The 25,454-nt window shown below is 49.2% G+C and overlaps 1 long non-coding RNA gene across 2 annotated transcripts in view; it reads left to right on the top strand.

Annotated features, from left to right (window-relative positions):
- The first annotated feature begins 11,663 nt into the window (after positions 1–11,663).
- The window catches only part of LOC108524225 (uncharacterized), a 136,668-nt gene continuing 122,877 nt past the window's right edge, over positions 11,664–25,454 (top strand). The window contains exons 1-3 of one of the 2 annotated variants that reach the window (XR_001884006.1): positions 11,664–11,822; positions 23,443–23,544; positions 23,645–24,260. This is a non-coding gene — a long non-coding RNA (uncharacterized LOC108524225). Of the gene's footprint in view, positions 11,823–23,442; positions 23,545–23,644; positions 24,261–25,454 lie in introns of those variants that run through there. The other variant, XR_001884007.1, reaches the window with a different exon arrangement.

Genomic DNA, 25,454 nt, shown 5'->3' on the forward strand with positions numbered 1-25,454 from the left:
CTCTTTGATGTGATACAGTTTCTTACTGCTTTTCCATCTCCACCACCACCTGCTTAGCTCAGACCTCAGCCTTTCTTAGGAGGAAGCCATTTGGCTCTGGAACTGACACCTACCCAGGGTGGCCTCTGTTCCTTACCTGTGAAATGGGGATGGAGCACTACACTTGAAATGTGAAATGTCTCCAAAGATTTGGATGTCAGGGGAATATAATGGTCCTTTGAATCCTCAACTAAGATGTTAACCCATCAAAAGGAGCAGAAGAAAGACACAAAGTCACCTGCAAGGGGCAGTGACCCAGAAGGCTTAGACATCACTCCTGAATGTACATGAAGGCCATGTCCATCAGAAGGGAGCCTTGGCAGCCAATAGGAGCACAGAAAATGGGGTGGCCCAGAGGCATGCTTTCCTGTGGAATGTCTCGCCTGCCTTATGGGCTTCTGTCAGTTGTGAACCAGAACACGCTAGAGCCTGATGCCACTGGCTCCTCCAGCAATGTCTGAAAACGTTGGCTTCCTATGTTTGCTAGCCAATGGGGAGAGAATGTGCTGGTCAGGCAGCGCAACCGTTTGCAATGGGTAAGCTGGCATTTGGGCTTTGTTCATCGTCCTTGTGAGCTGTGAGTCAGCATCTTGGAGCTTGTCAAGTCTGGTCATCAATGACACTGCGTTTCTGGTTTGCGGGGCGTGGTCAGGCCTTGACCCCAGGTTCTCAAGGTCAGGAGTGTATCAGTGTAGTCTAAGGGCCCTACCCCCTGAGATTCTGATTGATGAGGTCAGGTGGGACCAGGCCCTTCTACTGAATAGCTCCTCAGGGAGGCCTCGTGCACAGCCAGACTGAGACTCAGGGCCTGCACAAGGCTACCGCGCCTCCCCTGGCTGCCTGTGGGCCCCCTTGTCTGCCTCCTTTGAGCCTCTTCGCTGGGTGCTGCTGATTGACTTTCGTGTTCATATGAGTAATTTACACGGAGCCCGCTTTAATTCTCCTGAGACCCCCTGTAGGCTTTCATGAAATTAAACCCTCAACAATGACATTAGAGAAGGAAAAAGGGCCTCTTTATTTGGAAGGTGTGAACAAAAAGAGAACAGAACTGCTGGCAGTTGTTCTTCCTCTGAATCTTCAGCTTCTGGCTCCATAGTTGGATCTTGTGCCACTGGGGCTTTGCTTCCAGGACAGGGTGACTTAGGGTGGATGTAATTGTCATGACCTTCTGGGGGCCAGGATTTGGCCGGAATGACCACCATTCCAGTTACTTGGCTTTTTGCTACTGGAAAGGCTGTGAGTTGGCTCTCTAAAGGTTTCTAAATGACTAAGGCTGAGCACAGAAGCAGCGCCCCAAAATCCTCTGCACCAACGTTGGGGATGAATCCTCCTCTGATCCTTCTCCCAAGACTTCTGGATCAAGAGTGGGTTTCACTCATTTGGTCCCTCCGAGGAGACAAGTAGAGAAAGGAAGTTCTATTTACTACAAGGTCTATGACTTTATGTGACTTAGAAGGGTGCAAGTATGGTAATTGTAGAAAGCAGAACATCACTCTGGTTAGGCTCTGTTAACCTGGACAAAATCATCTCTAATCCATGATATATCCTGAGCCAAAGTATACTCACTGTTGGAATTGGGGACATCATTTGCATGGACTCACTTCTGTTGCTTGTTTAGCTCTCTAAATCTCTGCTATCACCTTCACCTCATTGACTCTTTGCAGTTAACTTTTCTTCCTGCTTTGCAGAGAAAATAGAAGATGTTAGATGGGGACACCAACTTCTCACTACAAAAACTCTAAACATAAAAAAATCATCTGCCTCCTTGTCCTGGTTTCACGGGCCTCTGACTGACCAAGGCTAACGGAATCACGTGCTCCTTAAGGGTCTAAAGGGTCACACTCATTGCTCTATCTTCAAAGCCATTCCCGTCAGGATTTAGGTATGTCTGCATCTTGTCCACATTTACAATGGAGTTCTTTCTTCCCCTTCCTTTGCAGCTCACCCACTAGCTTCTGCCTTATCACTCTTTTCTCAACTCGCAGTTAAACTTATTGAGATAATGAGCTACACTCTCCTCCCACACAGTCCCCTATCCATTTCAACAGGGTTTCTACCTATACTCCTCCCAAATTGATCTGACCATGTCACTAGTGCCCTCCACGTTCCCATACCCAGAGATACTTCAGTCCTTACTTTACTTAAACTTGCAGAAACATTTGACACCCTCAACAGTTCCCTCCTGCAAAACCTCTTTCCTTGGTTTTCATGACACTGAATTATCCTGGTTTTCTTATCCCTCCTCTTCCCTTTCAGATTGGGAATATTCTCCCTCCACCTGTTCCTTACCTCAGTGATTTCTGAGGTGTCTAAAAATCATCCAGGGTGGTTGCAAGAATGCAGGTCAGATCTCAGGCCCAACATCTCATATAGGTGCATCATAACTTCTCTTGAGTGCTAAGAGTAAAATGTGAGAAGAGAGAAGCAAATTAAATACAGAATTTATAATCAAAAGGGAAGCAGAACTCAAAGAGTTGGAGAATTCTCAGCCTGTAACACCTGATAAAATGTATTCAGGAGAGAACAGCTACAGTGTGGCTAAGCAACTGTTTGATAAGATTAGTAGGAACAGAAAGAAGCCAGATGCTTTCCATCAGGACACTGGAAGAATGGCCCTAAAGGCATTTTGGAGATCTTCAGGGCTGCCACACCTGTCACAGGCCCAGAGTGCCAGAGCCTTGAGGGTGGTAGAACTGTTTGAAGGGAGGGGCTCAGTGTGCCTGTGGGACTTTGGGCTTGCTGCCCAGAGCTACCTCCAATTTTTGCTTCATACTTCTGGTGCAGTGCTCTTTAGCCACCCCAGCTGGGGCTCAAGTGCGGCTCAAGAGAGCCCTGGTACAGCTTGGGCTGCCACTTCAGAGGGCACAGGCTGTCAACCTTGGTGGCGAGCCTCAGAGGCCCAATCCCTGACTCATTGTGTCCAGAAGGCAGGACAGGGAGTCAAAAAAGATTCTTCTCAAGCCTCAAGATTTACCACTGTTTGCCTTGCTGGGTTTTGGACTTACTTGGGACCTGTTACTCCTTTCTTTTTTCCTGTTGCTCACTGTTGGAATGGGAACATCTATCCTATGCCTGTTCCACCATTGTATTTTGGAAGCACATAACTTGTTCAGTTTCACAGGCTTACAGGTAGAGGGCAATTTGCCTCAGGATGAATCACACCTTTGAGTCCACCCATATCTGATTTAGATGATATTTAGATGAGACTTAGGACTTTAGACTTTTGAGTTGATGCTGGAATGAGTTAAGAATTTTGGGGCTATTGGGATGGAATGGATGTATTTTGCATGTAAGAAGAATATGAATTTTGAGGGGTCAGGGGTACAATGTTAAGGTTTGAATGTATGTGTACCCCTAAAATTTGTATGTTGAAGGCATACATAAGACCCAATGTGATAGTGTTAATGGGTGGGGACTTTAGAAGGTGGTAAGTCATGAGGGCTGCACCCTCATGAATGGGATTAGTATCGTTTTAAAAAGACTTGAGGGAAGCATCTGGGCCCCTTTTGCCTTATGTCCTTTTGCCATGTGAGGATGCAGCAGCAAGGCACCCTTTTGGAAGCAGAGTTGATCAGCCCTCACCAGACACCAGATTTGATGCTATGATATTGGACTTCCCAGCCTCCAGAGATGTAAGGAATACATTTCTGTCCTTATAAATTACCCAGTCCCAAGTACTTTATTGTTGCAGCATGAATGAACCAAGACAAGTCCACTTTCTATCTCCAGCCCAGCCATTGCTCCTGAGCTTTAGAACCACACCTCCAACTACCTACAAGATACCTTCATGAGGATGTGTCAGGCAGTGGAAACATTCAAAGCAGACCTTCTCATCATTTCCATGCTTGCTGTCCCATGTTCCTCTTCCCTGTGACTGGCACCATTGCCCAACCAGTTATGCAAGGGAGAAAACTCGACTCCTCCTTTTCCACTGCCCCTGCCAAAGACCCAACCACTCTTCAAGTCCTGCACATTCTAACCCCTACGTAGGTTTTAAGTTTCCAGTTGCTCTTCGTTTCCACTGCTCTTGGCCTGTCCAGGACCCCCCAAATTTTCTTCTGGATGAGTCTCTCCCTGGGTTCTCTGCCTCTAAGCGTGCCTTCTCCCACTATTTTTCACACAGTGACTTAAGAACAGGTTCAGTCTGACCTTGTCACTCCCCTCCATTCAGGCCTTTAGTAGTATCCTGTTGCTTCTGTTTGGACAAAATCCACCCTTCAGCCTGGCTCCTCTTCTGCCTCTAGGTATTTATCCTCCAGGATAATCAAATAGCTACTCCACTAGCCTGGCTCAGCACCAGGGCTAGGCAGAAAATTCAAATGATTGTAGCACAGTTTACTAAGTTTCTGTCATTGAGCTAAAATAAAAAGGGTCAGCTTGTCAAGTTGGATTCATAAGAATCAGAGATCTCACCCAGTACTAAGCCTTACTAATAACTGCAAGGATACAAATAATTGTGAGGCCCAGGTACAGTGTGAAGTCTGAACCACAATACAGCTCCCAGGACTTTTTTTTTGCCACATTACGCTGTGCCCTGGCTCAGATTTATCACTAGGGGTCTCTACGCGCTACATGCAAGCCATCCTTCTTGAAAGGGGAGCTATTTGGGTCCCGAAACATCTTCACTTTTTTCTCTGCTGGTTTCATAGCTTGCACAACATTTTCCAGGGAGCCATCTGCCATAAATCCATAGGTTCCAGGTTTGTTTACCATGAGCGGTTTTAGGCAGATAGGGCACGTCTCGCTAAAAGCATTCCATAGATAAGAGCGCTTCTGCTGGCCAACATCATTAGAGTGTTTGCCAGAGGCTCTGTCCCTGGAAGATTATGAAGGGATTTGATGGGGTCATCTTTCTGTCTTGCCCTGGGTGTCCCTCCTACAGGTAGAGAATGAACTGCAGGCGTGCAGCCGGCCCTCTCCCTCCCCGACCTGCTTTGCCCACCTCCAACATGCTGGTGTTTCCCAGAGCTCTGACCTTGGTCTCTGCTTTTCTTACTCTATATGTGTAATACGGAGCACCTCCTCCTCCATGGCAGCTTCCTTTCTCTAGACAAAGAGTCTCCCAAAGCTACCTCTTTCACCCTTGAGCTTCAGTGAAACTCACATATTCACCTGCTCATTGCTGCCTTAATGTCCTCCAGTCCTCAGACAAGCCCACTGGGTCCTTTCTTCCTTTCAGGGCAATGATACACACGCCCATCTGGTTCTCATGAAACCTTGAATCATCTCAGTCCTGCCAGTTGCTAGCTCTTTGTCCTAAAGTAAGTCAGAGAAGAAAACCTCTCTGAGCCTCAGTTTCCACATGTGTAAGGTGGGGATATTAGCCATATCTGCTTCACAAAGCTGTTGTGTGATTAAATGAGATGATGCCACTAAGAGCTTGTGGCAGTGGCTGGCACAGTGTAAGTGCTCAATAGTTACTGGAAATATCTTTGGTTCCACTCCCTTCCTGTGGCTACTCATTATAGCATGTTACAAGCTCTAACTTTTTCTTAAGGCCCTCTTTCCATTTTCACCATCCTCTCCTCACCTCTCCCTTCACTTGTGACAACAGCTTTGGAACTGGTCTCCTCTGTGCACCTCTCTCTGATCTCCCCTCTTCTGTGTTGCCAGAAAAATCCTTCTCCATTATGCATCTGATTATGTTAGTGCCTTTGAAGACTATATTGTTCTTGGAAGAATTCCAAACTCCTTAAAGTGGTTTAGGAGGCTGGCTACGATCTGACCGCTACCTATCTCCCTGCAACTCTCCACCTCAAATGCTGGCCACTGGGTGTGCTGACCTTTCAGCTTTTCTGACCCGCAGGATTTGGCAGAGGCATCCTCACTACCTGGAGCACTCTCCTTTCTCTCCAGCCCTCCAACTCTCTCCCATGCTTTGCAATGCTTGCTCTGCCTTTCCCCCATCAGAGCACTTTCCAGCTGCATGGCCATGCTGGTTGCATACTTGGACCCCTTGTGGGACTGTAAACTTCAGGAAGGCAGGGGCCGTGGCTCACAGTTGTATTCCCAGCACTTAGAACAGTGCCTAGCAGATGGTAGGTTCCCAATAGCAAATAATCTGAGTCAGTAAGTGAGCCGGCAAGATGAAAGGGGGTGTGGTGGGGAGCAAGAGGGAAATCTTGAGTCTGGGGTTCCTGGCTTGAATGAAATTGAGATGGGCAATCTTCAAGCAGGACTCTTTGTCTAGGGGTTATTGTTTTAATGAGCTCTTTAGAGTGGTGGGCCTATGTGAGCTTGGCAGTGGGCACTGGAGATCAGGCCTCTTGAAATAGGTCTATGATTTGACGATTAGCGTGGGAGATGGATCTCCTTCCCTGCCCCATCCTCAGCTGCCCTCACAGCCTAGCAGGGTTGGCGCAGAGCACACACCCTGCCTCGGGGGGTGGCCATGGTGTAGGTAGGCTTCACAAGGTTTCTTTCCTCTAACATTGTCTTGGGCTCTGCATAGGACAGAGATTTCACCTAGGTCTCTGAATCCTGCAACAAACTAGTGCTCTAATCCTTGTGGCTGGCTGGTTTCTGTCCTGTTTCATGTGGTCTGTCCCTAAGAACCCCTTGTTGGGGATTGTTTGGGCTGTGGGTGGGTGGGATATTCCTTGCAGCTGTCTTCAGGAAGCTACTTGCCACTACTCAGTAATTCCTAGGCAGGAGGCTGTAGTGCCCACTAGGGAGCTATGAAGGTGAAAAGTCCCCATTTCTCAAAGCCAACTTCTGTCTTCCTTCCTGAATCAAGCACAACTTGCAACTGTGATGACCTTTTAATCAATTATATATTGAAGGGTCTGGAGGAAGGAGGGGACGGGAAAGCAGAATCAGGCCTTGTGCCTTGCTTGGGCATCTTGCCCCCTTGACCTGCAGAGGGGTGACAGGGCAGTGCCTGGGTCCTGTGGCCACATGGAGGCTCCCTGCATCTTTGGAGGGTTTCCTGAGTTACTCCTCCCTGCAGAGTAATGAGTTTTCTCTCCTCCTACTCCTGCATCTTGCAAATTCTGTTGTCATCTGCTGACTGTCAGTGGCTTTCCTCTGCCCATTTTCTGCTGGCAGAGGGAGGCTTGAGTCCACTCTGAGGAGGGGTGAGGCTGGAGAGTGCTGGGGAGCAGGGAGTACAGAGGCTCCCACTGCAGGCTAGGGCTGATTTCTCCTGAACCATCAGTAATCAAATCCACCTCACCGCTGTGAGAATTAATTCCTTCTCAAGCTCCCCTTCAGATAGGTGAGAAATCCATGTGCCTCCTATTAACATAATTGTGACCCCATTTCTTGTAAAATGACAGCCCTGGTCTGATTATGCTCAGGGAGCATCCACAGTCTGTGTCCTGTGCTGCGTGATGAAAGCTTCCTCACATTAGCTGGCAAATGAACAGTCCCATGGTCCACATGGTCTCTGGAATCTGCAGACAATGGCCACGTTTTATCTCAGCCATAGGATGGGGTTAAGAAGTTCTAGTGTAGCCCACCACAGTTAGTTAAGTACATGCCCAGCGCATTTAAAATGAGGGGAGTAGAAGCTCTGCACAGGCATGGTTGGAAGAACAGTAGGCTTGGAGCTGGGGGGACCTGGGCCCAGCCTGCCATTTGCTAACTGTGCTGTTGGGGTCAAATCCCTTCCTCGCAAAGAGAGCAGAGGGCTGGTCCATTAGACCTGACACTTGCTGATTCTAGGCTATCACTGAGTACAGTCTTAGAATCTGTAAACTGGGTTCCCATTTTCTGTGTTGGAGGAAGGGTCTAGAAAGCTCTCTAGAAGAGAGAGTTAAGAAGCCAAATCAGTGGTTGGATAAAGTCCTTCCCTCAAAATACGTCACTACAGAAGGCACCAGAAGAGCTCTCCTCCCTGGAGGCAAGGCAGTGGGCTGAGCTCAAAGCCTAGCCTGGCCATGTGCCTAGTTGGAGGCCCATGGAAGGCATCTGGGCCTGGGGATGAGACAGTGTGTCTGTTTCCTTGTTGAGTCACTCTTGCTCATCAAATATCTATTGAGCACCTCCGATGACCAAGTGGCATGAGAGAGTGGAAAGAAGTCTATAGTCAGGGGAGCTCCACATGCACCCAGCTTAATCACTAACTGGTGTGGGCCTGCACAGATGGCTCCTCACCCCAGCGATGTGGCCATGCACCCTACATGCCTCATCCTGCGAGGATGAGCGAGGCAGTGTTCCTGACACAGAGTGGGACTCCCCCCATACCTGCCTCTTTCCTCTCTCTGTGTACACAGCAACATTTGAGACATCACAGAGGACACTGAGGCCATTCAGAAAATGCGACTGTCTTTAAGCATGAACAGACCCATGGCAGGGCAGCTAGTGTGTGTCCAGAAATGCCACTGCTGCAGAGCAGGAAGTAACTAGGGCCCCACGGCCTGGGGACTCAGAGGAGTAAGAGGCCTGAGCAGAAAGGGTTTCATGGATGGTGCTGAGTTGAGTCTGGAGTGGCTTGGCACTTGAAGGAGAAGGAAGGAAGATCATTTCAGGGCAGAGAACAGTTTGGGTTAATGCATGGGTGCACAGAAGCTCAGAAAAGAAAGCAAACCTGTGTGGTGGGGTGTGTGCAGGTGAACACTCCATACAAGATGGTATTTCTGTGTAGGCACATTGAGGGAGGGGTGTTTGGGTCTCAATGTTTTGAGCACTGGGGAGCACGGATAGCATCTGGGGGTGCTAGCCTCAGCTCTCTACTTATGGTGCAGTATGTTGGGGTAACCTTTTCTTCCCCATTCTTCTCCAGGACTAGACACTGTTATTCAGTTCTCTGTTATTTTACTTTTTGTTAGCTCTTACGCAGTGGGGGAGCTGCACTCCCTTGGGGTTGGAATAGTTGTCCTCTTGTGACATTGTAAACCACCCATGCACCAGCCTTCCCACCCCCCTCTCTCTGTCTATTGTTCTCCGTAGTGCTTCTCTTCATCTCTGCACCATGTATTTACTGCTTTCTGTTCCCCACATTAGAATCTCAGCTCTGTGAGGGTGGGGACCTCACTGCTAGGTTTGCTACTCTACCCAAAGCCCTTAGAGGACTGCAGCAACCAGTAGGCTTTTGCTGCATATCTGAAGAATCAGTGAGTGAATGGCAGTCGGATGGATGGCTCCTTGATCACCTGTCATGGGGAAGAATCACATGGCAAGATGTCAAGTAATTCATCCAAGCCCAAATTCACATTCATTCAAGACCTTGCAATGCCCAAGGGTGGGTGGTAAATATTGTAGGATGCCCAGAGCTCCCAAGAAGATGATAAAAATGACCCTGAAGTTATGCTAAGGGCCACCCTGGCAGGCTGCCCCCTTCTGTGCCTCCTGATAATCATGCCTTGTTGTGGGGTGTTAACTGTCATGGTGATGGCAGGGCTGAACTGGACCTCTCACAAAGGGAGAGTGGGTTTTTCAGAGAGCCTTGGTTCAAATGATGTCTTTTGAAATAAGATCGAGAAGGAGGATACTCTTTTCCCATGGTGTTGGTAGGTGTTAAGATGTGTTAGTCCGTTTGCATTGCTATCTGAGGCTGGGTAATTTATAAAGAAAAGAGGTTTATTTTGGCTCACAGTTCTTCAGTCTTTACCACATGGCACTGGCATCTGCTCCTGGTGAGGCCTTAGGAAGCTTCCAGTCATGGTGGAAAGTGGAAGGGACCCAGTGTATCACACGGCAAGAGGAAGCAAGGGAGAGGAGGAGGTGCCAGGCTCCTTTAAACACACCAGCTCTTTCTTGAACTAACGGATTTAGAACACTCATTACCTCGAGGACAGCACCAAACCATTCATGAGGGAATCAGCCCTGTGGTACAAACACTTCCCACTAGTCCCATCTCCTACAAAGAGAATCACATTTCAACATGGGATTTGGAGGGGATGAACATCCAAACCATATCATATGTCAGTAACATTTCCTGAACTTCAGTAAACACCAGAACTGATTGCTGTCTTCTGTTACTCAGGTCACTGTGGGACCGACCAGGGATATTAAAAGGAGGGAGGATCCTGATGGAAAACGCAGCAGAACATCAATGCTTATGAATAGACATCCAATTTCCTCCCCCACCAAGTGTGTGGGGCCTCTCTGTAGATAGCCTTCCCCCTCACTCCCTGAGGCTGTGGGAGCCTCTGCTTGGTGTCCAGCCCCATGCTATGCCCTGAGGTGGTCTTGGAGGTCTTTTCTGCCAGGAGTTCACAGCTAGTTACAGAAGTAAGGCACAAACCAGGTGCAGACAGGTAGAGGAGCAGAATGGGGCAGCAGGAGGGTGTGGGGTCAGGGTGGGGAGGTCACAGAGGCTGACTCCTGAATGCAATTGCAGAGATTCCAGATTTAGATCAAATTTCTAAAGCTTCTTCAGACTGTAAGCTTCTGTACAAGGTGAGGGGAGAATTCCAGGCAGAGAAAACAGCAAGTGGAAACGTGAAAAGGCAGTGTGTGTGCGCATATGTGTGTGCATGCGTGCCTGTGCATTGTGTGTGTGAGAGCACGTGTGCATGTGGACTTGTGTGCACACTAGCATGTGTGTGTGTGTGTCCATGAGTGAACTGATGAAGTTTCTGGACAGTGACATGAGGGAGGTGGGTAGGAGGAGGCAGGAGGTGAGAGGAGAAGGAGCTGGTGAGGGAGGTGAGGTCCAGGCTGTGAAGGCCTTGAATTTCCCTGGATGTGGCAGGAGGCCCATGAAGGGTTTAGGTAAGGGCTAGTGTGATCATTTCTATTTTAGAAAAACAATCCTGGCAGCTGGAGGCTGGGCACAGTGGCTCATACCTGCAATCCCAGCACTTTGGGAGGCAGAGGTGGGCAGGTTCACTCTGAGTCAGGAGTTCAAGACCAGCTGGCCAACATGGTGAAAACCCCCGTCTGTACTTAAATATAAAAATTAGTCCGGGCATGTGGTGGGGAACCCGTAATCCGCTACTTGGGAAGCTGAGGCAGGAGAATTGCGTTAACCCAGGAGGCCAGAGGTTCAGTGAGCTGAGATCCCGCCATTGCACTTCTAGCCCTGGGGCAACGGGAGTAAAAATAGTCTCAAAAAAAAAAAAAAGAGAATAGATTAGGAGGTGAGGCCAGAGGCAGGGCCACTCACTAGCAGGCTGTTGGAAGAAGCCAGAAGAGGGGGTAGCAGGAGCCCCATCAAGCCTATGGCGCTAAGGATATGGACGGAGGATGGCTGGAATGGCTATGGCCTGTTGACCGAATGACTGGTGTGTGACGAGAGGGCCTCTAGGGAGAAAAGAGTCCAGGGCCACTCCAGGGTATCTAGCCTGCTGGCAGGGAGGGACGAGTGGGGACACTAACCAGGATGGGGCCCCTGGAGGAGACCTAGTCCCAGGGTGGGGTGGTGATGAATTGCAGCTCTGAGTGGGTGGGAGAGGTGAGATCACTGCATGGTATTAGGCGTCCTGTTCTGGGCCTGGCCCAGGTTTGCTTAGTAAAGCCTACTTCTGGGCTCTTTTCTCTACCCCTTTTCCTTTCTGCTTCCATTCCCTTCCTCCCTGGTATAGTTTCCCAGTCTCCTCCCTTCCCCTTCAGCAGCGATCTCAAGATAAACAGCTGGGGGAGAGGAGCTGTGGAAACGTCCAATCAGGGAAGGTTATTAATCCAGGATTCTAATTATGGTGTCGCCCTGTGTCTCTTGCATGGTAACAAGCCAGCCTCAACTGCTTAAGCTAAGAAAAAGCTCAGTGTTTCCTTCAAGCTGCATCGTGGACAGATTCCTGCCAGACCCTTCAGAGCAAGCACCCTACACCCCTGGCCCAGGGTCTGTTCCTTGATAGGGGGTGATCTGTCTGCCCCTCACTGTTTTCTCCAAGTAGGTAAGACTGGTGTGGCCAAGCACATGATTGGCAGTGAAGTGCACATCAACACAACAGCCCTGGTTTTCAGCAGCCAAGGTCAGCTGTTGAGCCAATGCATTTTATTTATCTGCCTAACTGCCACCATGACCTCTTCTGGGAGCCCTGGGCTGGGGCAGTGCCCTCACCTCTGGTGTGGAGGAAGGAGCCCTGGCCCAGGGAATCTTTCTTTGAGCAACTGTTCCGTGCACGGCTCTGGGCTCAGTGCTGAGGGCGCACCATGGATCAGACAGAGGCTCACAGACCTCAGCCATTTCTTTGACATGAGGTTATTGCAGCTCAGAGGAGGGGCTGTTGACCTTGACCACATGTGTCTGTGTGAGTGGAGTGGGGAAGGTTCAGAAAGGTTGCTTCTTGTTATTGCTCATTTCTAAGTTGCTTCCAAAGCCCCCGCTGGGCTTCTCAGCTCTCTCAAGAAGAAGGCAGAAGAGAGTCAGAGAGAGATGGGACAATGCAAGCACAGGTTGGAGGGATGTGATTGCTGGCTTGAAGACGGAGGAAGGGCCATGAGCCAAGGAATTTGGGCGGCCTCAAGATGCTGAAAAAGGCAACAGAACAGATTCTCCCCTAGAGCCTCCAGAAGGAGCACAGCCCCGCCAACACCTCATTTTTAGTTCAATGAAACTCATTCAGACTTCCGATCTCCAGAACTGTAAGATACTAGGTTTGTGTTGTGTTCAGCCGCTAAGTTTGTGGTACTTCGTTATAGCAGCAACTGGAATCTAATGTCAGGGGCCAGATTTCAAGATGCTGTAAGCCATGTCAAGAGGTTTGGATTTTGTTCTGTAGGGCTCAAGGCTTATCACTACTTAGGAGTCTGTGTATGTTAAGCATATAAGCTTAGATTATGAGGGTTTGAATACCACCTTGGCCAATAACCAGCTTTCTCAAAGCTGCAGCATTTTCAGCTCTAAAAGTGGGGAATCATAGTTCTCATCTCATTGGACTAGCATAAGGATTAAATGAGATGATGCATGTAAGGTGTTTAGCCCAGTGTAGGCCAGAAAAGTGACTGTTACTTTTACTTGCTTGGCAACCTTAGGTGACCTAATGCCTCATTTGGTGGCTTTGATCATGACATCTGCCCAGAGAAGGTATAGCAACCCCCCTCCAACCCCCTTACCCCCAGGAATAAGTGAATTTTGTTATATGATTGTATTAGTCTGTTTTCACACTGCTGATAAAGACATACCCAAGACTGGGTATGTTTCCCCTTATAAAACCCTCAGATCTCATAAGACTTATTCACTACCACGAGAACAGTATGGGTGAAACGGCCCTCATGATTCAATTATCTCCCACCGGATCCCGCCCACAACATGTGGGAATTATGGGAGATACAATTCAAGATGAGATTTGGGTGGGAACACAGCCAAAGCATATCAATGATGAACTGGAAAATAATTGAAAGGTGTGCCCCTATTGGCCTGTCTGCCCACCCATGGGGGGAGCAGATGCCTGTTCACCCTGCTCACCTAAACCCTGCTTCCCGCAGCTCCCCACAGGCATGCCTGCATTCCTGTGCCCCTTATGGGCTGTATTCATTTCTGGCCCCTGCACTATGCTCCAGGCATAAGCTATTTTAGTTACAAATTCCTTGAAATGCTACACCTTCCCTGCCCACCCGGACAGAGACCTCCCCAGGCCCAGCTGTCAAGTATCGATTTCCCCTTTAAATATTACTGCAGCCCAGGAGCATGTATGGATTAATTGACGAGGTTAGGCTTGTACCTGCACACTTCATTAACAGCTGCTACTAATTAGTGGAGTAGTCATTAAGAGACCTACTGGGGTTTTGAGGATAATAGTTTTATTTATTTTTTTCCATGACTCTTAAGCATACAATAAATTGGGGAGTGAAATGCCATGGGCCCAGATTTGGATGGGAGTCACGGGGTAGCCTGTGCTCTGGATCTGCCCTAAGAACACAACAGAAACTAGGACATCACCACAGTGGGACCCAGAGTTAAGAGGCCCTTTGGGTCATCTGGTCTACTATATGTGGCTACTGTGGCTGGGACTGGGACAGGGGCAGGGCCTTATTCTCAAGGTCACACAGGGACAGGGAAGCAGAGCTGGGATGGGCACCCAGGGCTGCTGGCCTTGCTGCTGGCCAGGGCTCTGTTTGCTAAATGGGGACTCTGCCGGATACATTTGAAGAACCCAGTGTGGGAGGAGAGACCAAGCTCATGGCCACGTCCTCTGCCTGCCCCAATCTTACCCTCTTTTCCCAAGAGGGTGTTGCCCTTCTTTTGCCGTTTCTGGGCCTCCAACCATCGCATCCACATCATTCCACCCTTCCCACTCCCACTGGAGTCCTGCTATACCTTGCTCCTGGAACCCCTTTCTCTGTCTTTAGCATCTCCAAATGGACTGGACTCCGCAAGCAAGCACTCTGCAGTGGACCCCTTGGGTCATCCATTCTGATGGAAACAGTGAGTGGAATTAATCCTAAGTCTGTGAATTTGGGCAGCTCATTGACTCTCTCAGCTTTATCCTCACCGGCTCAAGGTGAGGCTGAATGCACAGTAGTAAAGGGGACCAAGCATGGGGATGGCATGGAGAGAGTGGGTCCTCAGCAGGTGGCAGTGCCTATGCCCCTGTGCTACCTAAGGAGGTGGTCTATGAGCAAACCATTGTGCTCTCCTCAGGCTGACCTGGACCATTCACTGAGCGCACACTGAGAGATTTTACAGGAAAGGAATAGAGCCTTGATGTATTATTTCCTTCTTGTTTTACAGATAGTGACAGTAATTCGCATCACTAACTTTCCCTGAAAGCTTACTACGTGTCAGGAAGTGCTGTTCTAAAAGGGCTTCACATGTATTCATTCATTTCATTCTCCTGACAATCCTGCGATACGGGTGTTTTTGTTATGAGTCCTATTTCAAAAAAGCAGCAGCAGATACAGCAAGTTGCCCATGGCTATGCAGCATGTCAGAGGTAGATATGAACCCGGCATTCTAGCTCACTGTCCAAGCCCTTAGCCACGGAACTCTCTGACCTCTTAGAGAGGTCGATTTCCTGGCTAAGGGAAACCCCTGTTCCCCAGTGTGTGCTGTGTGGGTGGCAACTGTGTTGGTGCCACAGGTCTGTGTTCTCTGGACACCTGCTGATTTATCCAGGGTGGACACTTGAAGCAGAGACTGTCCACACTATATAATTTGAGTGATCCGGCTCAAAAGTGCGGGCTGGGCCAATCTGAGTTCCATCTGGGGAAAGGTATGGAAGAAGCTGAGCCTGGAGGTGGGGAGAGTTGATGAGCTTGACTTAGGGCTGGAGACTCATCATGATAACCAGCTATGAGTGATTGGAGGAAGCTGGCTGGCTGAGAAAGGAGACAGAAAGGTAAATGAATGCCTGGAGAGAGACCTCAGTCCTGGAAGGGCAGCTTTCCCCAATAGTCTCAGGGTGCTGGCTCCCATGGAGTCAGGCTGCTCCTGGCCTCCTGTTTAGGTATTCTGGTAAGGATGTGCTTTATGTCGAACTACAGATGCCCCTTGAATTGCGATGGGGCCATGTCCTAATAAACCCATGGTAAGCTGAAAACACTGTAAGTCAAAGATGCACTTTTGGGCTGTGCACAGTGGCTCATGCCTGTAATCCCAGCACTTTGGGAGGCCGAGTCAGGCAGATCACTTGAGTCCACATGGCGAAGCCCCGTCTCTACAAAAAATACAAACATTAGCTGGATGTGATGGTGTATGCCTATAGTTCCAGCTACTCAGGAGGCTGAGGCGGGAGGATCGCTTGAACCCAGGAGGTGGAAGTTGCAGTGAGCCGAGACATGCCTCTGCACTTCAGCCTTAGTGACAAAGTGAAACCCTATCTCAAAAAAAAAAAAATGCACTTTTTATTTAAGATATGTTCGACTTTTGATGGGTTTGTTGGGATGTAGACCCATTGTAAGTTCAGGAGAAGACTGAATGTGTGTTGCTTTTGCACCATTGTAAAGTCAAAAAATCCCAAGGGGAACCATCATAAGTTGGGGACTGTCTGTAATTTCTGTTTTCGAGTTTCTCTGATTGAACTAGCAGCCTCTCTCTTCCTTAGAAACAGAAGAACGCTAATGTGAACAATTATCTTTTCAGCTCTATAGCATAGCACCAAAGTGAGGTGGGGCTCAACCCCATCTATCAAGCAAGGCTTCTGCAAAAGAACAATATCCTTTTTTAAAAATTTGTTTTAATTTTTTTTTTTTTTGAGACAGTCTCTCTCTGTCATCCAGGCTGGAGTGCAGTGGCATGATCTCAGCTCACTGCAACCTCTGCCTCCTGGTTGCAAGCGATTCTTGTGCCTCAGCCTTCTGAGTAGCTTGGACTATGGGTGTGTGTGACCATGCCTGGCTGAATTTTGTGTTTTTAGTAGAGACGGGGTTTTGCCATATTGGCCAGGCTGGTCTCTGACTACTGACCTCAAGCAATCTGTCTGTCTTAGCTTCCCAAAGTGCTGGGATTACAGATGTGAGCCAGCAGACCCGGCCCACAATATTCTTAAATATAACTGGGATAGATGGGTAAAGTACTCTGGACACAGTGCCCAGCTGGATATAAACATCTGTATTAGTCAGGGTAAGGATAAGGTAAGTGGCTTATGGAGGATTGAAGTTTCTTTCTTTCTCACTGCACAGTTCTAAAATGAATGGCCTGGGTTGGCTGGGCAGCACTGAGCCTCACAGCTATCCAGGGATTGGGGTCCTCCAAGCCACTGCCCCACGGTCCCTGAGACCCTTGGTGTAATCTCAGTGTTGGAGCAGGGAGGTGCCATGCCTGGTTCTGCCACAGCTGGAAGAGAGCATGGAGGGGCACCTGATGTCCCAAGTCATCTCCACTCCCCTTCCGCTGGTGAGAACTTAGCACTTGGTCTCACCTAGTTGCAAGGGAGCCTGGGAAGTGTAGTCTTTACCAGGGTTGGCAAATGCTTTCTGTAAAGGGCTGTATTGGAAATAGTTTCAGCTTTGCAGGGCCATACACTCTCCATTGCAAGTACTCAACTCTGCCCTTGTAGCTTGACAAAGACCATAGAAAATATGCAAATGAATGGGCATGGCTGTGTTCCAATAAAGACTTTATTCATGGACACCTACATTTGAATTTAATGTCACTTTCATGTGTCATCAATATTATTCTTTTTTTCCAAGCATTAAAAAATGTAAAAGCCCTTCCTAGCTCATGGCCATTCAAAACTAACTAGTGGTTTGGAACTGGCTGGTGGGTCACAGTTTGTGGACTCCTGTGTTACTGCTGGTCTGGACGGTGATTTTGGGCTTGGTCACACTTTGTTAGGGATTGGATTGGATTTTGGCAGAGAGTGAGTGATCTCTACCACTACATCTAATGCAGGGCTTGCTTAGAGAGAGGTGTTTTAGCAAAAGCAGGGTGCCCCCTGCCTGCTTCTCTGTACAAAGAGAAGAGCAGAATTCACTTGGTGAGGGGGAACAGCCATGCCTCTCTTCCCAAACTTTTCAGGAGCAAGGGAAGGGAGAAGCCATGGTGGGGGGCTTCTGATGTCAGCAGATTGTGGAGAAAGTGTCAGATCATCCCTGGAAGGTCTTCTGCAATGCCAGATAAGGAGCTCTAAGCTGACCTCCCAGGGCTAGAAGCTTGCCATCCAGAAGGAACCAGTGATACTGGGAGACAGGTGGCAGCACCCCATCCCTGCCACTAGGGCTTGAGGACACCATGCAGGAGGTGACTTTCAACCAGACAATGACAATTTTTAATAATTAGAAAGTGACAGCTACAAATATAAAATGTGACCAAAAAATCTGTCAGAAGGAATGAAGATACCATTATTTGGAACGTGTTTTCTCCATCCCTCCCTTCTCCCCATCAACTCCCAATGTGGGGTGGGAGCTTGCCAAGCAAAGCTGATATCAGTTATTGAGAAAAATAGAATCATTCCCTGTTTGTACATCACTGAGTTTATACTGTCAATCAAAACAGCTACACATATTTTTAGCATCAACTGCCAATTATTCTTTCTGTCTCAGAATAATCAGAACCAAAGACTGAAAAATTCACTTAAGGGTGTTAGACATGGAGTCAGGCCAGCCTGGGTTCTGACAGTGCCGGTTCTGACAGGTCCTGTGTGACTTCCACAAGCCCTGTGACCCCTCTGGGACTCAGTCCCCTCATTTGTCAAATGGAGGTGAGAAAAACCTATTGTTCAGGTTCATGGGGAGAAGCCCATTTCGGAGCATTGCTCAACGGCAAAGGAAGACTTTGGTTTGTCTCTGTGGGTCTCAGTCTTCTCATGTCTCAAGTGGATGGTTGGACTCCACGGGCTGTTCCCACTGTGACTTTCAGTCTCTGCACCACTGATGGTTGAGTCTCTGACTTTGAAGGAGAACACTGCCCTTCACAGGTGCTTCCTTCTACAGGGAGGTTTTGAAGAAGATGAAAGCAGTGACTTGATTAGGAACTTCCTGCTCTCCAACTTTCCCAGGCTTTCTAGGCACAGTGCAAGCCCACCTCCTCTAGGATGCTCTCCTAGATTTCTTCAGGCCCAGGCCATTTCTTCTGTTTCTCAGGGACCCATGTATTTAAACTTGACCTCTACCCCAGCCTTTGTTGTCTACTTTCTGGTCTGCCTGGGGAATTTGCTGGAGGTAAACTCCCTGTAGCCACTCTGATAACTGATCCTAACCCCAACCCTCACCCTAACCCCACCTGGAGCTCTGTGAATGGGTCTCACATGCACACACACATCATAGCTCTGTCGGCGACACTGGCCCCACTTACTGGCTTTAACCCTCCCTGAGCCCCAGGTCCCAACATTTGCTTTAAGACACCCTTGCTTTAACAGCCCATTCAGACACACTCACTTGTTTGACTTGGGTGTTGGACACAACGAGCCCTGCTGTTCAGTTGCTCCTCCCATCCCATAAGTGTGGGCTGGAGGTGCCCTGTTCTGGGGTTAGCCTGGGAGCGGTCACCAATCTCACATCCTTGTTATGCAAAGGAGACAAAGCACCCAGATCTCCCAGCCAGGAGCCCCTGTTGATAGCCACGTCCTCTTGGACCCTGGGGTGACGTGGAGAGCACAGCAACCAGCTGGTCCACGGACCGTGCAGACATTCTATTGGCCTCACATTTCCCACTGGCTTTGTGGAAGCAGGAAATGCTGTCTCTAGTGGAGCTCTGTCCCCTCCTCCTGTCACCATACAAATAATGGATCAATGACCACCGTGGGAGAGTGATCCTCTTAGGGAACACGTGAAGACGTGAGCCAGCCATGCATGTTGTGGTATGTGACATCATTTAATTCATCCATTCATCAATTCCTTTTCCATTCAGTGTATGTGGTCTGTCCATAGGTGCTGGGAATATGGGGCAAACAAGACAGAAATAGTTCCGGGTCTGGTGGAGCTTATAGCCTGGGAGGAGCTACACAGTGAAACAAACAATTACAAAAGGATTTGATATGATGAGCCTGCAGCCTGGGCTATGGAGTTAAAGGTGACCAGGCAATGGTGAGGGCCAGGGTATAGGGCAGAGCACCCAAAATGTTCCAGGCAGAGAGAAAAGAAAACAGGTGGGAGAGCTGAAGGGAGACGCTTGTGTTTGGATACCAAAGCATGGGGACGGGCAATGTGGCACTCTGAGGGGGTAGGGAGGGGCTAGACTCTAGGGGCCCCAAAAAGCGTGACAATAGTGTTTGAACTTTAGCTGGAGAGCAAGGGAAGCCCCCAACGCTTTTCTGGCGGCTGTACAGCGGGACAGGTTTTCACTTTAGAAGGACTCCTCTGGCTGCTGTGTCCAGGGTACACGGATAGGAGGAGAGTGGAAACTGCTGAGGTCACCCAGGTAAGACATGTGGAAAGCTAGAACCATTAGAATGACATGCAATGGGTTGAGATGGGTTCAAGAGCTCTAAGGAGGAAGAGCCCACAGGACTTGGATCTGGGGAGAGGGAGCATCACGGCTGTTCTTAGGTCTCCCTTTTGAGTGTCTGGGTGAATGGTGGCATCTTTAATTAAGATTGGAAACACAGAGGGATAAATGGACTTTTATTCATTTGGGAGGAAGATGATTGCCTGCAAGACCCCCAGGTGGATCTGGAGTTCAGGAGAGAGGTCTAGGGTAGGTAGTGATCAAGATGGGAAGTCGGAGGTATAGAGGTGGAGACGGGCTCCTCTGGAGGGCTCAGGTCTTTCAGAGAGGAGTGGACAGGGCCTGGCATGGAGCACTGGAAACTTTTCTCAATGCTCCACAGCCTCTATGTACAGTCCTCATATTATATACCAATTAGGCACCAATTATATAACCCCTCTTGGCCAACCAGAGGAAAAGAAAGATAAAACTAAGAGACAGTGTAGTGGAAATGGAGGAGGATGAGCATTGTTTTGGTGCCTTCTCCTACTCATCCCAGCCACAGGCTCTTTGCACTTGTTGCATAAATTCCTGGACCACCCCTTCCCCAGACGTTGGTCTGACTGGCTCCTCAGCCTTCAGGTCAAATGTCACCTTCCCTGATCACCATCTGAATACCCTGTCCCAAACTGTGCTGCTCTCACCTGTCCCAGCCACAGCAACTGATTTGACTTTCTTGTCTTCTTGTCCTTCCTTCCTCTCTCTCTCTCTCTCTCTCTCTCTCTCTCTCTCTCTCTCTCTCTCTCCTTGTTTTAGAGACAGGATGTTGCTGTGTCACCCAGGCTAGAGTACCATGGCACAATCACAGCTCACTGCAGTCTTGAACTCCTAGGCTCAAGTGATCCTCTCAGCTCAGCCTCCTGAGTAGCTGCGACTATTCATGAGGACTACCACACCCAGCTAATTTTTTTTTGTTTTTTGAGACAGGGTCTCACTCTGTTGCCCAGGCTGGTCTTGAGCTCCTGGGCTCAAACAATCCTCCTGCCTTGGCCTCCCAAAGTGCTAGAATTACAGTCCTGAGCTACCAAGTCCTTTGCTCATTCCTTTGTGGGTCTTTTTCCTGTTTCTCCTGACCATGTCAAATCCCTGAGGGCAAGGACCTTATTTGTGCATTGTTCACAGCTGCTTCTCCAGCACTGTCCTTGGCTTGAATTATTCTCAATTCCCCTTCCCTTCTCCTCCAACAGCCACACAGCAGCAACACCTGTGTGTGGGCTCTAGCTCTTGTGCCTCTCCTGGGTCTGTTCCTGTCCCTCAGCTACCGCTGTCTGAACTAGATTCATGAGCAGGTCTTGCTTGGGTCACTTGTCTTTCCTCCCTCTGCTCTTCCAATGTATGATTCACATGGCAGCCAGGAGCCTCTGTCTAAAATGGAAATCTTCTCATGTGGTTCCCTTACCTACACTCTGCAAACGACATCTGAAAACAACCCCAAATACCATATGACCCTTTTCAGAGGCTGTGATAGTCTAGCCCCTGCCTACCCTGCCAGTTTTCTCTCCTTCTTTGCCCTTCACTCTGTGTCAGACACATGGAGCTCTCAGCGTCTCCAGTGTGCCGCTCCTCCCTCTCACCTGAGTGCCTCTGCTCTGCCTGCCATAGCTTGTAGGAGCTCTCTAAATATTTACTGAATGCACACATGACAAATCCAGGACAACAAAGGGAGAAAGGATACTCACCGGGACAGATTTGCCTCCCGTTTCTCTCCCCTTCCAGGCAAGCCTAACAGAGTGTCTTACATTCTCACTGCATTTCTCTCGTAAGCCCCAAACACTTTCCCTTGTCCTAGCATTTGATGCCTGAGCCCCTCAACCCGGTACCTTGAACTGCCTCCAGGGCCTCAGCCATCCCAGGCAGCCTTAATTAATTGTAAAATTGATTAAGCAGCCCCCTTTGTTAGGCTGGGCTGGTGTTTATTTGTATTTTCATACTATTATCCTTTTATACTTCTCTGGGCGCCTTCAGCTCTCTACTGACACCTTTTATTGGGGAAATGTTAATTTAAAAATCATCTATAATGCAGGTGTCACAAATCAAAGCTGTTCGGTAATGAGTTGCTCTTATGTCGTATAAAAACAATTAATTAAAACCCTTTCTGAGAGAGCCGTGCCGGCAGATTTATGTTTCCCAGTGTCTCCCCCTCGACCTTCCTTGCTAAGGACCCTCATGCACTCAGCTGGCTTCTATGGGGGGATGGTTTCCTCCCACCTCTCCCCAGGAAATAGAATTCCAGCCTGGTGGAGTGGAGAAGGCTCCAGGAGGGCGTCGGGCCCAACCACCTTTTGTTATGGAGCACAGAGAGGGATTCTGCTATGGTCACACAGCACCTAAGTGGCTGCACCAGCCTCAGAACAGGCTCTCCTGCCTGAATTGTGTCCTCATGATCACTGCTGGTGTTTCTCCTGCTGGCCCTCATGACAAGGCTGATGGCCAGGGTGCATAGGAGCAATGGCACTGCTGGTCTAGCAAGTACCACTCTCTGGCCTGCTCCACAGCCCGGCCACAGCAAGGGAGGCGAGTCATTCCCTGCTGACAGATGCAGTCACTCCACAGATGCTTTCCATCTTTGCTAATCAATTCTGCACTTAAAATAATCCAGGGGCTCTAAGTTCTGGTCTTGCCTCTGCTCCTGACCCATCCTGTAACCTTGGGTAAATCACTTTCTGTTGGTTGGGTCTCAGCTTCTCTTTCTACAAAATGGGTACACTGATTGAAACCAGGGGTTGCAAATTCAAATACTCATAGGTACCATCAATGAATAAGGCAGTCCCGGTGGGACCTGGGAAAAGCCATAGAGGAGCATGCCCTATCCGAAGGAGACCCCCTCTACCCCTTCAGATGCTTGTGGCCATAAGAGAAAGCAGGCCTGATGTTGCTGTTTGCAGAGAAACTGGAAATCCAGCTTGGGATTTCAAATGTTGATGAGCGGGCCAGCCCTTGCTCCATTTGTCCTCAGAGCCCCTTCTTCCACATCCCCTGCTCTGCTCTCAGGGGCTGGCCATGTCTCTCTGTGACCTATTGAGGGTCCAGGGTGGCTGGGTCATCCTAGCTCCTGGGTTTCGTCACCAACACCACCTTCCTCCCTCCTCACCTCCCTAGGGGCTGGAGCTGGTGCTGATCTCTGGGTTGCCTTGCTGGTTTCTCCTCACCTGAGTCTCCAGCCCTCATGTTAAATTCCCTCGGTTTTAAATACTTCCCATGGTTTTTGGGTTCCTAGTTGGATCCTGACTGATACATTTCATAATTTTATTATTAGACATTATTATTAATGAACATAATGAAGAGCAAAAATCTTGTCTGTGGGTGGCTGGATAGGGTGTGAAGATTCCAGGTTATAATTTGGTTCAGGGTAGACCTGGGAAATCAGACAGTATCAGTCACTGTAGAAGCTTCCAGTCTTGTATACTCTCCAGGGCATCGGCATCTGGCCCCTCTTCCTCCACTAAAATATGACCTCTCATTCTCCACTGCTGGGGCTTCTTCTGGCCCTGCCCTGCTCACCCTCTCCCTGATTTGTGGTTCTTTTTTTTTTTTTTTTGAGACTGGGCCTTTCTTTGTCACCCCAGGCTGGAGGGTAGTGACATGATCATGGCTTCTTGCAGCCTCGACCTCCTGGGCTCAAGTGATCTTCCCACCTCAGCCTCCCAAGTAGCTGGGACCACAGGCACACCACAATGCCTCTTTAATTGTTTTTTGTATTTTTATAGAGATAAGGTCTCTGTAAAAGAGACCTGCCCAGGCTGGTCTCGAACTCCTGTGTTCAAGCCATCCGCCTGCCTCGGCCTCCCAAAGGGGAAGTGGGATTACAGGTGTGAGCCATTGCGCCTAGCCTGGTGACTTCTTTTATGAAGGGGGATTGGGTGGGCTCCATGCAGGCAAATGACTTTCTCCCTCCCCTGACCTCTCCAGCCTTCTCCACAGCCCAGCCACGTGAGGGAGTCGTCAGCACTGGAACCCAGGGTCCATGGCCTCGGAGGATCCGGACCCCCTCTGCATTTGGGGAACTTGGCCTCCAGTCAGGGAGCCAAGAAGTCCCTGCCAATCAAGGAGGGGGTGTGGGCTGGTGGGGAGGCAGCCTTGGGGCATGGGAGCTAATAGACCAGGCTTGAGGGTTCTACTCCTGACTTCTGGATTTTTCCACCTCTGTATGGAATATGTTCCTTCTGTCTAACACTGTGTGATTTGGGGACCGTCCAACTCAAATGAAAGAAGCCAAGCCACGCAGTAAGCCACCCCCTCCCCAATGTGGGGTGCCCCCTGCCCCCCGCCCAGCTCCCCTGCCCTCCCAGCTGAGGGAGGATCGCCGCCTGGTGATCTCAGCCTCCCCTCCGAGTGGGCTGTGAAGTCTAATCCAGGCTTTCATCTGGCATCCACAATTATAATGTCAAGATTGAATAATCTGCCTTTATCTCCCGGATGACAGCCATGTAGAAACTTCAAAAGAAACAGTTTTGCTGGCATCTAACGGCTTTTGTTAATTACTATATCCCAAAGAAAATGAAATAAAGGAGGGAGAAAAATGATATTTCTCTGTGACAACTTTGTAAAAATATCAGTGATGAAGTGGCGCGGTTTAAGGGCTTTAAGTATTCATGTGGCTGAGATGGGGCCTCTACCCTCCCACTGGGAAGCTTGAGTGTGCCTCAGGGTGCATGCACACACACACTCACACACTCACACAGGCACACACGCACACACGCACTCGGATCTGCTCCCAGACCCCTTTACACACCATACATGTGGTTATGGGCACTCACCTTCATAACCCTCTCACAAAGTCCTTTGCTACACACGCATGCACACACACACACACACACAATCACACGAGTAGAGTACTCCTTCCTTCATTGGATGGTTCAGAACCCCTCCCATGCCCCCAGTTGGTGCCAGGGACACAGGCTTGAAAGAGAGTCCTCTCAGGGTAGCGGGACAGCAGGGAAGACACACAGGCAGACAGTAGCTTGTTTTCTGTTTTCTCTTGTGTCACACTGCACAGGTGTCGTGTGCCATGTGGGCACCTAAGAACCATGTGGTGGAGGGAGCAGGAGCACAGGCTGTGGGCCAGGCTGCCTGGGTTTGAATTCTGGCGCTATCTTGTTGTAGCTGTGTGACCTGGGGCAAGTCATTCGACTTCTCTGTGCTGGAATGTCTTCACCTGTAAAATGGGGACAATAATAGGGTGTCCCGGACAGGAGGAGGTACAAGATGAGGTACATGAAGTAACACAGACAAAGTGTTCCCCAAATGCTAGCTGTCATTTAGAGGTGTGCAGAGTGACTGACTCTGCCTGAGGAGGAGTGGCCTGGCGTTACCAAAAGGCTTCATGGAAGAGGCGATATTTGAGTTTGCAGGCTTGAAGGTTAGAGGAAAAGGAGCATATATCCCAGGCAGAAAAAAACAGCTTGTGAAAAGACTTACAGGCATGGCGGTGCATTCATGTCCCGTCCGTGGTGAACATCTGGTGTGACTGGAGGACAGTGTGAGGTATCAGGAGGAGAAATGGATGGGTGAAGGTTCTGGAAAGGTAGGCAGGATGTACTTGAGTGGCCACAGACTTTGGGTTTCATTGAGGGTGGAGTTTCCCTTGAGGAGCTGGGGGCTGCTGAAGGGCTGTGGTCTGTTGAGCACGCCTGTCAGATGGGGGGAGCCATGGAGAATCAGGGGGCAGGTGGGAATGGCCTGGAGTGGGCCTGGAAATAAGAGACCAGGGTGTTCTGAG

Source organism: Rhinopithecus bieti, unplaced genomic scaffold (genome assembly GCF_001698545.2).
Source record: "Rhinopithecus bieti isolate Rb0 unplaced genomic scaffold, ASM169854v2 scaffold_81282, whole genome shotgun sequence".
NCBI classification, from domain to species: Eukaryota; Metazoa; Chordata; class Mammalia; order Primates; family Cercopithecidae; genus Rhinopithecus; species Rhinopithecus bieti.